We start from the raw sequence: 13,564 nt of genomic DNA, 5'->3' as shown, positions 1-13,564 counted from the left end.
CTGTGAGGTTAATCTCATATTCTCTTTTTTGTTGTTGCACATATGTGCATATTTCAGTTAGAATAAACTTAACCTGAATTGTAGTTAAAATCACTTTTTCCCAACCTTCCACCCCTGCTCTTCCTCTCCCTCCTCCACCTCAGTCACCCCTGGTTAATTTGTCACTGGGTCCCAGACCGTCTATGCCTATTTAGAGCCACCTAATTCCGAGGCCCTTCTTCTGGTCTTCTCATTCCTTGCCAGCATTTCCTTCTTGGTTAGCCAAGAATCTTTCCCACACTACCAAGAGCATCCTGAGGAAGCTTAAGAGAGTCAACAGGAAACTAGATTTATGCAGACCCACCAATTCTAGGCCCTTTCCATTGGAGATCCAAGCAGTTGTTGATAAAGCCCCCATGCAAGCACAGCAGGAGAGAAGATTGAAGTATTTAAGGCATACACTTAACCTCTGATCCCAGCCTAATTTTAGTTTATCTATTACTACTTCCTACCTTTGACCTTCAATTACTTGGAATATCAAACAACATGGTGTTTTCCCTCTCTGCTTCTGTTAATGTTGTCCATGCTGCCTGGAAAAAAAAAAAAAGTTTTATAAATTGGCCCTGACCCAGCTCCAGTGTCATTTCCTCCAGGAAGCTTTCTTCCTCATCTCCAAGATGAATTGTTTCCCTTCAGCTCTTGTCTCTCTAGACAACTCGTTCCCAAAGTTGAATGTGCACCCAGAGGAACTTGTTAAAATACAGATTCCTGGGACCCACTCACTGAATTTCTGATTCTGTAGGTCTAGGATAGGGCCTGAGATTTTTCATGCCTAAAATGTCCCCAGAGGATGTTGATGCTGATAATATAGGGATTACACTTTAAGAATTACTGTTCCAGGCTTTAGTTAAATGTAGAAAATTGTAAGATAGTGCAGAGTATCCCAACTCAACTCTGAACTTTTGAAGGCAAAGGACTTGGTTTTCTCTGTCTTTATATGTATTTTCAGTACCTGAGCACAGTGTTGTGACACTGATTAAGCAATCAATGCTAAAAAAATAAAAGCTCACAGGACTGAGAGTTAGGCAGAAATAGATTTGTAGCCTTATTAAGCAGAAATATGTTTAAAACTTATTACATGAATAACTAGCTGCTAAATATTGCATAACCTCGGTAACGATTTTGCATTTCAAGCCTTCAGTTTTCTCATCTCTATTTGGTGATTAAAAAATAGTTCTCAACTTCCTCAGGTTATTTTGAGAAGACTGAAATTAATTAAATAGATTGACATTTATATTGCATATATGCATATACATTTGATCCTTTCTATAGCTTTTGCATGTGTATAGTGATGAGCTCATTAGTAATTTATGTTAAGTACTCAGTAAATGGTACCTTACTAGAAATATGAGTAAACTTTGAAAAGTCCCTCTCTTTTGCTTGCTAATCCACAGCGACTGCACAGTGGCCAGTATTTATGGGTGAGGAGCAGAGGAAATAGGAGGAGGAGAAAAGTCATTATATAAAGGACACAAAATCAACCCCTGAAACATGATTTTCTGTGGTAACTGGAAAGTCATTGTTTATTAAAAGTGGTTTAGGGTTAGACAATACGTTCTTGGATTTTCAAAGCTTTGGTTTTCATTGGAATGGGTAAGCCTTTAAATTAAGTGTGGTTGACTTAACATAAACATCTAATACTTTCTTCATCTCCTCTATCTGCCTCCTTGGCACATTGCTTAGTCATTTGAGGGTTGCCCAAATACAGTTCTTGAATAATGACTACCATATCTTATGAGGCTATTTTTCTACCTGGAGATTTTACATATGTGCAAATTGAATAAAGAACTACTCACATATATTAATCCAAGGAAATATATGTGAGTAGTTCTTTATCTGTATAAAAAAATACAGTGGACTCTGTTCGAATCAGTAGTTGGACAGAAGGAAGATGCTCTACGCTATCAGGTTTCTAGCATATCATTGAAGCTATCCCTACCATTGCAATCCTGAAACCTGAGCATATCTTTCAAAACATCATTCTCTTATCCTAGAGGGATTTAAGCACCAAGAAGAAATTGAATTCATATATAAGTGGGGGTTTGGGAGGAGAGCAACAGGAAGTTTTAAAAAGGACCTATTAATTTCAATTAGAATCTGACCCACTCTTCCTAATTTAGATAACCTCATTAACTTGGGCAAAGATTTAATGCTGATGTAAAGTTACATGAATTAGAATTATTGGGAGTTTATTTGTTAGTAATCTGATAAATATCTTCTGTCTTAAACATATATAAATAAATTCTCTGCTTGGTTAGTTTTATGATCTGTGAATAGAAAAAAAACATTTTTTAGCACCAATTATACTTCAGATCCTTTAACATACATTTATTCTTCACATACCTTATTTTTATCACCACTTTACAGATGAATAGGTGGAATCTCAGAATAACAAAAACTTACTTGAGAAAATAACTTTAGTAAGCAGACTTTGAACCTTGAGTTTAAATCTAAAGCTGACTACATTTCTGCCAACTGCTTCTTATCAGGCATGAAAATCTAGTAACCTATTCACCTATTTTCAAACTGCATTAACATCTTTCAGTATTTTAGCCATCTAATTATTTTGCTGGCATAGACCATTCACCTAAGTTTTGATTCCGTTAAGCCTTAGATATTTCAACCTGCAATGGGAGTTAAAGAAAAGCACTAATATACCTACTAGTATTTTATTTCTTTAGTAGGAATCAGTAGAAGACTTGCTCTAGGCTATGCAACAAGTAAGTCAGGGTCTATGCCATTACATTTTTGCCCCCAAAACTTCTTTGCCCTGCCATGCTAATTCCTATTGTTGAGAAATAAAAAGTATAACCTTGCAGAAAAATATCTAATGAGCCACTCCTGCCCCCTGCTTCTGTAAATCAGCCTGTGAAAGCATGACCTTACAACTGCCTTCTGCTTCTGTAACCCTACTTGCAAAATTTCACCTAGCCATGCATTAGCCAATGAGTGAGAGCCATGCTAGTTCCTCATAAAATCCTATATAAACCAATGAAAAATAAAAAACAAGAAAAACAAAATCAAGTGATTTATGAGTTTAAAAAATAAATTTTCATTATGCTAAGTAATGATGGAAACTATGGTTTTGAGAACTTTCTACCAGAAATGGTTAATTTACCTTTTTCCTACCAGAAAAAAAATGTGAATTTAGATCTATGAATTACATAAATATAAATAATATGCCAATTTTTACCAATAAAATAAGTATGCTATTCCATCACTTTACTCTAGAAATTTTAGTGACAGTTCTAGAAAGTAAAATTTATTGTTGGTCAAATTGTAATATGAAAACCCTCCTGCAAAAAGAGCTGCCTTTAAATTTCACAAGAATGGGTTAATAAACCCATTTTGCACTCTTTGCTTTTACCATCAGGCTGCTGTGTGGTTCGGTAGAAATATAATCCTTATGTTGCTGATAAATTTTCAACTAATTCAAACAACAATGTCTTGTAAGCATTTTTTGAAGTCAAAGAAATAATATTGTATTGTTTCTATAAGTTAATATTTCATTGAAAAAGGAAGTCACAAATGAGTATAAAAACACTCAGTATTTTTCAAAACTTTCTTTAAACCTTCAAAATGCATTAGCCTAAAATTGTCTAAATATGGTTGTTTTCTTCATCATTTTGATTAAAGTATTTGAAAACATTTCTATCTCAAATACCTGGCTTATTTTGCAAAATGAAGAATAGATGCAGCGATTGCAGGATGAAAAGAGGAAGTAAATAACTTTTTAAAAATATATTTTGAATGCTATTGGACAGAGGTTTTAGAATACTTAATCATATCCATTATGAGTTCTGGCTTTATTCAAAAGATATGGTTTAAGATGTGGTTGAGTGCTTTGGTTGTGGTATATATGATTATAATATTGTTTATTTTTTTACTTCTTATTCTCATTTTGTCATATTTCATTTTAAAAGGAAAATAGACTGATTAGAATTACATTCCTTATGCATGCCTTTAGCATGGTTGCTTTATTAGCTTCAATGATGTTGATTCATTAGTGGTCTTCTGTGAGCAATTTAGACATTCCCTCCACTATCATAGAAGTTCACAGATGCACTCCACTCTTTCTACCATCAAAAACTGTCTTTGATATTTGAAACTTGTCATGTTTGGAAAAATGTGGAACATCATCAATATTGGTAATGAATTCCACTATACTCCTTTGCATTTATTTCAATCTCCTTCATTAAGTATAATTTTTAAAAGTTATCTTGTCTTTCACTTTGCCTTTCTATACTGTAGCATTTAGTGACCACTTAATTATAATGCCTTTCATAAGTATAGAAAAATGCATAATTTAAAAAATGTATACATGCTGTAAAAATTTGCCATCCTAGAATATAGCATTTGCATGTGTTTAAATCTCAGTAGCTTCTTTGCATTGAGCATCCAATAAGCCTTAAACCAAAATCTGGAAGGATCTGTCCCTCATTGACAAAGAGTTAAAGGGAGAAAAAGCAAATATAAAGGATATGTTTCTACAATGTAATGTCCAGTGGTGCATAATGGAATAAGAACAAGATTCAACTCAAACTCTTTCATCATTTGCATATTAAAGCTTAAATTGTTAAAATTTACACATCTAGTCAGTGATGGAGACATAACTCAAACCAAATCTGCTTGACTTACAATTCCATTTATGTTCTTTCATTCTGCAAGCATTTATTAAGTGCATTTTTAGCTTGTGGGAGAACTTACTGCCTGTTATGGGAGATAGGTATGTGCCAATGATTCCAATATTGTGCAAAAAGGGAAAGCACTAAGATACATGTAGATATGAGAACTGTCTTGATGTAGAAGTGGTTAGTACTTCTTGGATGGAACAGAGAAGAGAGCACAGAAAAAAGCATTGAGAGACAACTAGCAAAATGGTGGGAGAGTAAGGAGCTCCTAGAGTCAGCTCATGCTACAAGGCAGTTAACAATCATCCAGAGCTATCCAAAGCACCTGTTTGGGGACTCCAAGAGACAAGAAGAGCATCCTGCAACATCCTTGAAAAAATGGAACCAAGAGATTTCCCATCTGCAGAGAAGATTCGTAAGTAGAGCATTCCATGCTGTGAAGGCCAGTGTCCATCCCCCACTGGAGGCACAAGCGGCCTTGGGAGCTATTCCACAGCTGGAATTGGAAGCTCCACTTCCCAAAAGCATGGGATGAAAATACACTTGGGCACCAACTTCAGCTACTGATTAGATAATTCAGTGGGCTAAAATATAATCTTAAGAACAGATAAAGTTTGAACTTGTCCAAAAAGAGGCTGGCATGAAGGGAAGTGGGATGACTGAAAAACAGTGAGGGTAGAGACCAGCTTCTTTCCATCTAGATCAGATTGCAAATCTAGCACAAGCCCAGCCCTACCTCCAGCAGGGAGGAAGCTGGCAGGCCCTGCATCAGCCTATCCAGGTAACTACAGGTACATTCAGCTGGCACAGACTGAATAATCAGAAGTCTTCTTGGACAATTGCAGTCATTTTGGCTTGCATGGCATAGATTGCTGCCCACACCTGCAGCTCCATCCCCATCCCAGGCAAGAGAAAAGGGATGTGAAGTTTCTTCAGTCTCTCCAGGTAACTACAGTCTAGGCCTGCATGACTTGGATTATCCCACACAGCTGTGACTCTGTCCCTTTCCCTGGCAAAGCAGAAAGTTTGGAGAAGCTTCATCAGTCCTGGGACAATGAGGACAGCTTAAGCCTCCACAGCTTATGGCACCAAATATGTCCTTGGCTTCTACTACACAACCAACAAGGCAGAAAGGGCAGAAAACCCTAAACTAAAGAGAAAAACTGCACCCAGAGTAAATACTCTGTAAGCCAGATGCCAAGACACCAACAAAAAATTATACTCCACACCAAGAAACAAGAAGATATGGCCCAAGTTAAAGGAACAAGATAAACTTCCAGATAACAAAGGAGTTGAGAAAACTAATCATAGATGTTCAACCAAATGCCCTTAATAAATTCGATGAGATGGCTAAAGACATTGAGGATATTGAGACATTGGATGAGCACAAAATGAATTTGAAAGCATACATAGAAAAACAGCAGATTTTATGGGAATGAAAGATGCAATAAATGAAAAAAATACACTAGAATCATATAATAGTAGATTTGAGAAAGCAGAAGAAAGGATTGGTGAGCTTGAAGAAATGGCCTCTGAAAGTGAACATACAAAAGAACAGATGAAGAAAAGAATGGAAAAAACTGAACAAGGTCTCAGGGAACTAAAGAACAACAAAAGACATACAAACATACATGTCATGGGTGACCCAGAAGGAGAAGAGAAGCAAAAAGGGGCAGAAGGAATATTTGAAGAAATAATAGAAAATTTCCCAACCCTTTTGAAGGACATAGATATCCTTGTCTAAGAAGCACAACCTACTCCTATCTGAAAAAAATCTGAATAGACCAACTCTGAGACATATGCAGCAAGAGGAAAGCAATGCATAACATATAAGGGACACACAATAAGATTACATGCTGCTTTCCCACCAGAAACCAGGGAGGCAAGAAGACAGTGGTATGATAGTTTTTAGATACTGCAAGAGAAAATCTTCCAGTCAAGAATCTTATATCCAGCAAGATTGTCTTTCAAAAATAAAGGTGAGTTTAGAATATTCACAGATAAACAAAATCTGAGCAAGTTTATAACCAAAGAACTGGCTTTGCAGGAAATACTAAAGGGTGTGCTACAGCCTAAAAAGGAAAGACAGGACAGACAGGCCTGGAAGAGAGTCTAGAAGTGAAGATTATATCAATAAAAGTAACCAAAAATGTCAAAAGAGTGGTGAAAATAAAATAGGACAGATAAAATCCAAATATTCAGGAATAACTTTAACCAACAATGTAAAGCACTTTTATTCAGAAAACTACAACCCATTGTTAAAAGAAATAAGAAAAGGCCTAAATAATTGGAAGAACATTCCATGCTCAAGGATTGGAAGACTGAATATCATTAAGATGTCAATTCTACTTAAACTGATATACAGATTCAATGTAATCCTGATAAAAATTGCACCAGCATTTTTTAAATGAATGGTAAACACAATTGTCAAATTTATTTGGAAGGGTCAGCGGTCCCAAATAGCTAGAAAGATCTTAAAAAGGAAAAGCTAAGATAGAGGACTCTCATTTCCAGACTTTAAATAATATTACCTACCTACTGTGGTAAAAACAGCATGGTACTGGCATAAAGATAGACATATATAGACCAATGAAACTGAATTGATGGTTCAGAAACAGACTCTTACATGTATGGTCAAGTGATTTTTGACAAGCTTGTCAAACCCACCCAGCCTAGGCAGAACAATCCATCAACAAATTGTGCTGAGAGAACTGGATATCCATAGCCAAAAGAAGGAAAAAGAACTCATATCTCACACCCTATACAAAAGTTAACTCAAAATGAATCAAAAACCTAAATATAAAAGCAAGAACCATAAAGCTTCTAGAAGAACATGTAGGAAAATACCTTCAAGACAGATAAGTGGTGGATTCTTAAAGGAGATAAGAGGAGAACTGAGATGGACTACTGATATTTATGTATGTAGAAGTTTTACTTAGTTTTACTGCAAAAGTGTGGAAATGTACAGAGTTGATGGTAACATAGTGAGTAATAGCTGGTTTGTAACTGGGAATGTGGCTGAAAATGGTAGTCTAGGGATGTAAATGCCAATTTACAGGATGCTAGAAAATAATCTAGGGACTGAAAAGAACAGTAAACCCAGAGGTGAATGAGAATTGTGGTTGATGTTACATATGCAAGAGTGTCCTTTGTGAACTAGAGCAGATATACTTCACTATAGTAGGGTGGTGTGAATGTGAAGAAGTATGGGAAAAATACAACTGGAGTGGCCTGTTGACTGTGGTTAACAGTAATAATGGAATATTCTTGCATCTGTGCCAAAGATGTTCTGTGATGATAATGGGGGAGTATGGGAAATGTGTGCCAAATGTACATATATGGACCTGGTAATAATGGGATTATATAATCTCATAATATGTAACAAATATTCCACCACGGTGTGGTGTGTTGATAGAGGGATGTTGTTTGGGAATTCTGCACATGTGCATGATTGTTTTGTAAGTTTACAACTTCTGTCATAAAAATATACTTAAAAAATAATAATAGGATGAGTTGGGGGGAAAGTATAACAAATGTAAGAAAAGGACTATGATTAGTATGAAGATTTTGGCAATATTCTTTATAATTTTTAACAAATGTCTCACAACAATGCAAGGTGTTGGTGGAGGGTTGATTATGGGACCCCCTTGAATGATATTATGCATGTTTGCTTTGTAAGTTCACAAATTTTACTATGTATTTATTGTTTAAGTATGTTCATGTATAAATGACATAAAAATAATAATTGATAGATGGAATGTAATACATTTTATTTTGTATATAATTTAAACTATATTTAGCCCAATATATCCAAAATATTATCATTTCAGCATATAATGGAAACATTAATGAAATATTTACATTCATTTCTGTCATACTAGGTTGCCAAAGTTCCATATGTATCCTATTCTCACAGCCTCATTTCAAGTACTCTATAGTCACATGGGGTTGTGGCTATAATATTAGATAGTATAGAAAATAGATACAATAAAGATACATTGAAGGATTTTAAGCAGGAGAATATTATGACCAATTTTGTGTCACTCTGATGGCAAATTGGAAGACTGATTAAAAAGGAAAATATTGGAGGCAAAGGTTATTTGCAGTAGTTCATGCACAGATGAGGAGGGTCTGAAGACATTACTAGGAAAGCGAAGTAAGTAGGTAGAAGAATGAATGGTCAGCCTTGAATTCTCTGCCTTAATAAATGACACCTTCATTAACCAGTTGTCAAAAGTGAAATCTGAGAGGCATTCCAGAATGGTCTTTCTTACATCTAACATTTAGTTGACCATTGAGTCCCAGAGGTTCTGCATTTTAAGTCTCCTCATATCTCTTTTCTCTCTCTATTTCCATTGCCTTATTTCAGGCATATTTGCTACTCACTAGGAAGCCTCAGTGACCCTTTCTCTTCTAATTCCAAACTGCCTTCCACACTGCTGCCAAAGTAATCTTTCTAAATTTCTCCCCTGTCTTCCTCCCTTGTCTCTTCTTTTACAAGTCCCCTCTGATCTGGTCACTCTTGGCAATTGGTATTCCCTGCAATTTCTCAGACACACCAAGGAATTCAACACTTCCTTATTCATACACAGGCTTATAATTCTCCCTAGAATGTCTTTCCTTTCATTCATTCCTTACTCAAATTCTCATTTTTTCAATATTCATGTATTTATTATTTATCCATTTATTTAAGTATTCTAACATTTACAAAACATTAATCTTGACCAGGCAATGAACTATGTGTCAGAAATATAAAGGGGAATAAAACATATTTCCTGCCTTCAGAAAGCTCAAAAGTCAAGCAGAAAATGACTAGCAAATGTAAACGTGGTAAGTGCAAGGATATAATAAGAAGTGGAAGATGCTTTCCTCAAATAGCCTCAAGGTGTGCTAGAGAAGGTCCATGCTGCATCTGAGTATTAAGGAGATGTGTGAAGAAAAGTGATCAAGATGAATAAGGCCATGGAGACCGAAAACAGGATACGGTCAGGTGTATTGGTTGCCGGAGCACAAAGTATATATAACACAGGGAGTGGAGAGAAAGAAAGGATATAAAATATTAAGGAAAATGCCTCTAAAATGGTATTGTAAACCATTTCATGAATATATTAGAGACACACATATTGTCAATATATTTGTAAATGATTGAACTTAAGAAAATTTATTTTATTCTTATCCATAAAATTCCCTTGTGGTTTGCAAAATTTGGGGGCAGGCAAAACAAATTGTGTTGCTCTGTTTAACCATTGCTCCTTTCTCTCATTCTTCTCCACTCTATATATTATTGCTCCTGGATTGTTATTCTTTTACATAGTCCTTATGTTTCTTTCTTTACATAATTTATCTCTGGAGAGCTCCAAGGATAAATGGTGTCTTAGAGTACCATTAAATTATAAATTACCTTGAAAAATTTGAAAGCAGTCAAATTTAAATGAGATATGATAGTAAAGAAATGACAAGTGTCATGTTTCAGGGTTTACTGTTTTATATCATTTCATTTTTACCCAAGCCCATTATTGTAATATCTATTTCACAGATAAGGAAACAGTCACAGAGAGGCTAAACTGCCCATTGTATTTACTGAAATTTACATTTTAAGATCACAAGGATAAGAGTCAGAATGCAAAATTTTGGTTATATATATGAAAGAAATTTTGAGATATGGTTGTTACAGATAATATTGAGGTGTACAAAATCACATTTACTTCATCCATCAGGAAGTTCCACTATACTCTTTATAACTCTTTTACCAGAGTAAATTTTTGTTACCATACATCTTAAAAAATAAAGCAATCACAAACATTCAGAGAAAAGTGAAAAAAAAATAGGGTCTTTCACTAGGTTTCTTAAAAGCAGGTACCAAATCTCATTCATTCATAAAATAAATGATTTTAAATTGAGGCTAAATATATTTAACAAATAGAGTAGCAGTTAGTTTTTGAACATCTACAGAGGTACATATTGTAATATATATATATATATATATATATATATATATATATATATATACATCCTCAAAGAAATATAATAATCTTTTCACTCAAGGATCATATAATTTATTTGGGGAGTGTTCTATTGAAAAACATGGAAAGTAATAATTAATGAGATATGAGAAGGCTACCAGACACCAAAACAACAAAATACTAAAATAGAAACTAAGGGAAGTTGTAGGCTCACTTATTTCTATCCATTCTTAAAAAAAAGATAGCAAATAAATATTGATATTAATTGATGTAATGATTGAAAATGGGAGAATTAATGAGTGCATTCAATAAGTGACTGATAAGCATATTGCATATGTAGTCATTTAACATCAAGTCCAATTCATAAACCCCATCTATATTTGTTGGCAATTTCAGAAGAAAAAACTTTGCTCATTTTCTAAATCCATGGTTCTAAACATCAATTCTTAGATATTTTAAAAACCTACAAAATGACAGACCCTGGGCTAGTTTCCAGAGTTATGTCCTTAAGAAATTTTCTTATGGCAATCAAAGTTAAAGCCAAATATAATGTCATAACACCTCTATAATTAAATGATTTTCAAAGAGATTCACTTCAACAATATTTATTGAACTCTTTCCATATGCTAGTCACTGTACTAGAAATACATCGCTGGAGATCCATCACAAACAAAACTGACAAGGAAATGCCTGGCCTATGGAGTTTATATTCCAGTGCCACTGAATCTCCGGTGATAAGATACTTAATTCCAGTGACTGCAAAGAGTCACTAGCGACCACAGAAAGCTGGGACATTTATGCTAGGCCTTGCAGGAGGAGCTGAAATTTGCTGAGTCAACAAAGAGGTGATGGGCATCACTGGTAGAAGTGTCAGCCTTCCCAAATGCAGTGAAATAGACAAGGGTGCTGCAGTATCTGTTCAGGCATAACAATGATTTCCTCTTACATCATAAGAAATTAAGGAATAGAAATCCCGTTGGATGGTAGGAAATCCCAGGACATCTCTAGACTATATCATGTTAATTTTTAATCATCTAAAGATGTTAATTTTCAGTCATCTAAAGATGTTAGTTTTCCTATTTATAACTGAAAAATTACTGATCCAATTACATTAAGTGTGCCCTAAAAATGAAAAAGAATTACTTTTCTACTCAGTCATGTAGTGTCAAGAATGTCAACTGAAGGATGGTGGTTTATAGATATAAAGGAGCACCTTTCCTTAGTGTTCCTTCTCACAAGAAAATTACTTACCTAAAACAACTCTTACACACTGAAAAAAATATTTTTAATATTTTTTTATTTATTTTTAAAAGATACTAAGATTACATAAAATGTTACATAAAAAAAATACATGGGAATCCCATACGCCCCACTCCCACACCTCCTACCCATCCCCACTTCAACATCTTCTTTCATTAGTGTGGTATATTCTTTGCAATTGAACACATTTTGTAACATTGCCACCAATAATGGATAATAGTTTACATTGTAGTTTATAATGTTCAAACTTATTTGGAAAAGAAGAGTAGTTGTAATGAGGGCGTTAAATATACTATACTTTGACACTCCACTTACTCTACAGATGAAGTCAAATATATGAAATAAGTTATTTTAAAAATAAAATATTTTATAAATATACAATCATCTCATGAATTACAATATAGGAGTACATTGTGATTTTTCTAAGTTTTAATTTTAGATTCAAAATTAATCCATACATCTGCTGTCTGTGAAGTAATTAACAAATATTTCAGAAAGTCATACTCTATACATTTGGAATGGGTTGTGCTCATTTATTGCAAAGAAGCACCAGGGAAACACCAGAAAGTATTCAAGAACATGTATTTAATGCTTTAAAAATTTAGTGAGTCATATATAAAAAGTGTCAATTTTTAGTGAATAGGCTTTGGTAGGAAAATACACTCTGAAAACCAGAATATCAATAAAATTCTCTGGGTATTTTCCCAAGTTCGTGTCACTAGGTACTGAAAAGATGCTATTCTTTTGAGCTAACTGGTTTGTCAGAGGGTGTTCCCATTAAATAAACCTGATAAAGAGCAATCATATGAAAATTATGATAGTAGTTTCTTGTATTCCCCTAGCCAATGACATTTTTCAGATATTGTAAAATACACATGCTAGGGAGATTTTGTTCAGTAATGATATACCTTATAGTTAAAATAAAAACACAGCCCATTTTAAGATACAACATAATAAAAATCTAGAGAGGTGAGGAGTCCTAATTGATTGAATTGCCCTATTTCTAAAATTCTTAAAGTAACTTTACCAGCACTTGTTATGAACTCCAAAAGAGAGTGTGCCATAGGCTGTGAGCAATTTAAACACTGTTTATGAGAGGCTAAGAAAAAAAAGGGTGGAAAGAAGCAATTCATTTTATGATATGGAACTTTTCAAAAGTTATACGTTAGCTAAAAGATTGTATCTGTGATATTAGCAAATACATAATTTCAATTGTTTTCCATTTTTAAATGTGGAAATATTACGTTTAATTAGTTTGGTTGTCAAATATTTCTAAGATGAATATGTTGACCTTATGCCAAAAACCATACTCGTCCAAGGTTCTTTGAATTACTAATCAGAATTCTGTTTAAAGAAAGAATTTGTCATCCATGGATCATACTATGCTGCTAATCTAGAAGACCTTTCTGAAAGCATTTGCATGCTAAAGGGTGGAAGCATTAGTGTAAGTGAAATACCAAACATAGTGATGTGTTGTCAATCCTGTATAATAAATTTTTTTCTTACAAAAGAGTATCATAATTTCACAAAGAAATGTTGAACTTAAATGTGAATAGAAACATCTGCTCCAAAATGCTCTAAAATGCACTCTCTAATTCTGACATGGCTAGAATTTACTGTGTTTTGTGTAGCAGAAGTCTTTGATTTCAGTGTATGTTACATGGTCAACGA

At 34.2% G+C, this 13,564-nt stretch overlaps 1 protein-coding gene across 2 annotated transcripts in view; it reads left to right on the top strand.

Moving 5' to 3' along the window:
* The window catches only part of CFAP299 (cilia and flagella associated protein 299), a 785,488-nt gene that overhangs the window by 594,094 nt on the left and 177,830 nt on the right, over nucleotides 1–13,564 (top strand). The gene's annotated exons all lie outside the window — the stretch shown is intronic.

Source organism: Dasypus novemcinctus, chromosome 1 (assembly GCF_030445035.2).
Source record: "Dasypus novemcinctus isolate mDasNov1 chromosome 1, mDasNov1.1.hap2, whole genome shotgun sequence".
In the NCBI taxonomy this organism is placed as follows: Eukaryota; Metazoa; Chordata; class Mammalia; order Cingulata; family Dasypodidae; genus Dasypus; species Dasypus novemcinctus.
This window is presented reverse-complemented; position numbering and strand designations above follow the sequence as displayed.